This window comes from Galeopterus variegatus, unplaced genomic scaffold (genome assembly GCF_000696425.1).
Source record: "Galeopterus variegatus unplaced genomic scaffold, G_variegatus-3.0.2 Scaffold11833, whole genome shotgun sequence".
NCBI lineage: Eukaryota > Metazoa > Chordata > Mammalia > Dermoptera > Cynocephalidae > Galeopterus > Galeopterus variegatus.
This window is the reverse complement of record NW_007737944.1, coordinates 30165-33658: the sequence shown is the minus strand read 5'-3', so window position 1 is coordinate 33658 and position 3494 is coordinate 30165.

Here is a 3494-nt window from a genome sequence, read left to right as displayed (position 1 = left end):
CACATACAGACTGGTTCCTGCTCACTGGCTGAGCGAGGTGTGGGTGCGACACTGAGGGTTGCGATCCCGTTGCCGGTCCCGGTCCGGTACGGGCGCGACACTGAGGGTTGTGATCCGTTGCCGGACACGAAAAAAGACAAAAAAAAAAAAAAGGGGAGCTTTCTTTCCCCCTTCTGCCTTCTTTTGTTGTTTTTATTCATTCATTTGACAAATGTTTGTTAAATGCCTCTTATGTGTCAGATTGTCCTAGGTGCTGAGGATAAATCAGGGAGAAAGAGAAAGCTTCTGCTGTCTGAGCTACAGTCTAGTAAACAGAGAAGAATCAATAAACAAACAGATAAATGCTAGATAGCAATCAGTGCTATGAAGGAAAACTGAACTGGGAGGAGTATATAGAATAATCTTATAGTTTACTTATTTAATATTTAACTTTTTAACCTATCTGGAACTTATTTTAGTGAGAATTACAAGGTGAAGACCTAATATTCTTGTCCAATTAGTTGACTCATTTTCTTTCTATTATTTATTAAATAGTCCTTTCCTTTCCCCACTACTTCCAATGTCATCTGTTCATACATTGAATAATTTACACTAGGGCACAAAGATTGGATTTCCACACCCAACACCAGCAGCATACTTTTTTTTTTTTTGGTCTTTTTTGTGACCAGTAAGGGGATCGCAACCCTTGGTTTGGTGTCGCCTGTACTGCGCTCAGCCAGTGAGCGCACTGGCCATCCCTATATAGGATCCGAACCTGCTGCAGAAGCGCCACTGCGCTCCCAGCACCACACTCTCCCGAGTGCGCCACGGGACCCGCCCAGCAGCATACTTTTTTGATAGTTGTTTGCTCCATGGAACAGTTCGATACTCAGTAGAGAAAGTCTTCCCTTATTACTTTTTTTACAAAACTATCTTGACTACTCTTTCCAGTTTATTCTTCCAGGTCAGTTTTAGAAATTCTGTCATAATATGATATGATTTTGGTTGGAATTGCACAAAAATTATAAATTACTTTGAGAAGATTCACATTTTTAAGAGAATAGCATATCTCTACATTTGTTATTTATTCTTCTCTGGTTTTGCTTTTAAATAAATTGTTTTTTCACATCAGAATTGTTCAACATGTTTTTAAATATAGCCAAACTGTAATTTTACAATGCTGTATTGGAATCTAAAAGTGCACCTGGCTTTTTTTAAAAAAATCATGTATTATCTATTGTTTCTCCTACCTAAGTAAAAACTTATTCTCCTCTCATGTTTTTATTAATTATATAAGCTTTACAGAGATTATCTGAGAATCTTACTGATTTATGGGAGTTCAGTAGAAAATAATAATTTTATTTATTGTTATACTCATATACCTCAATGAAAGATGAACCTTATAAAAAATGATCTCATGAAATTTTTGAACTCTCTTTGAATGTGTTCCAGTAACTAATGTTGCTATTTTTAACGGGTCTTAAGTGAACTCTTATCCCTTTTGTTTTATCCATTCTGGAAAACAACTGCTGCTAATAGAAATCTGCCTACATTAGTAATCTGTAGGGCAGGCTTCCATCACTGAGAATAATGAAACTGTATTGAATGACCTTGCTCAAATAGGAGTGTAGCTGCTAAGCAACACAAGCTTTCATCAGACTGCAGGAGTGACAGATACATGACTCACTCCCAGGTGAGGGTTTCATTACCTCCCACTGGAGACTGGATTTGTGTGTGTGTGTGTGTGCGCGCGCACATGCTAGAAGTCACTAATGTTCTATCTTAGAGAGGATCCCAATCCACTGGATTCAAGAGCAATTATCATTTTCTGTGCTTAACTTCACACTACCTTAGGAAATACTGGATCCTTTATTGAATATATGGCTCTTTTAACTAAAAGTTTCAAAACCACCACCAGAAGAGATAGCTCCATTAAAAAGCAAAATGACATATTTACAAAAAGTTGTCTTGAATTCTGAATTCAGTCACTTTGTCAGAAACATGGGGAAGTTTTTGCCAACCTGTAACAAAATTGTTGCTCCACGAGAAGCTGCAGACTATAAACATCATTCCACATATTAACAAAACTGGAATATTTACTGCTCCGAGATAATTCTATGAAGAAAATTCTTGCTGGTATAGTAGCAAGTGATTCCCAGACTTTTAGATTTCAGGTCCAGTATTTTTTTGTTTTTTTCCATGGAGAGGGGCTATCGTAAGAATTCCAGTTAGAGCTGCAAGAAGGAGAAAAGGGAACTAAACCTACACTCTGTGTGCACTTGCATTTCATAAAAGAAGGAAATCTTTTAACATCCAAGTGTTTTGAAGGATCTATTCTAAGAAAAAATGTTCAATCTTTTATATTGAACAGTTCCAGTTTTCCTTAAATCATTCTCATTTCACTGGAGACCAGTACAATCTTTGCCAGAGGTCAGCCCTGGTCTATGAACAGCATTTGAAAACCACCACTAAAGTCCATAAGATTTGGGACTCAGACCATCTAACCAGGAAAACCCCTGATGGTGGTGGCAGCAAGGTTCTGGCTGTGGAACAACAGGATACATGTTCTGATGAGATCCCAGCCAAGAACTTAATCCCTACCTGCAAGAGTCATATTACCCTCTGAGAATGCAGGTTATAGCACAGAATACAGACAAAGGCTTAGATCATGTGCAATCGTGTGTGTGCGTGTATTTGTGTGTCAGAATCATTTGGAGGGAAAGTGAGAGACTGCATTTCAGCATCTACCACAACTACTCCTGGCACATCAGAGGCACTGTGCACTGTGTGAATGGATTATGGCTGTCTCTACCACCTTAGTAAAAGCTCAGACAGGAGTGAGGGTAGGAGTCAGGGGACACTTTAGATCCATTGGCACTTTGATTCTGTGATTACTTCTTTTTGCCTTCCCTACAGCTCCCTCTGCTCAGAAAGGCTCATACAAATAGAGAGACACACCCAGAACAAATTCTCTCTGTTTTATACTTTATAAAGCAGAAGTGTTTAGCCAATTCATAGAACTATTTAATATCGGCACTGCAAGGAATTTGGAGATCATCATTTGACAAATAAGGAAATAGATCCAAAGAAGTAAATTTATCCAAGATTGCATGGCTAGTTTGTGGTTAGGCCAACAGTAGAACTCAAGTCAGTACAATTTCTACTCTAGCATAAATCAACATTACTAACTGCTGTTGTTACAGTGCTGGCCAAGTGTCCATACTGATGTGTTGAAATTTGCAAAAAAGCTAAATTAATAAAAGGCTTAACCACAGGCAACATGCATTTAAGCATCAAATTCTCTTAGAGTATACAAAATATACAAAATTAACATGTATAAAAATGTTACTTAATGCAGATTTTAAATCATATGTCTGCCATATACATTGAAATTCAGATATAATTTTTAATATGCCTAATTCCATTTTGAAACTAATATTTGTCTTAGAGTGTACATTTTGATTCATTTGGAAATATCTCCTAAACAATCATCTCCCTGCCCTTCAAAAAAAATA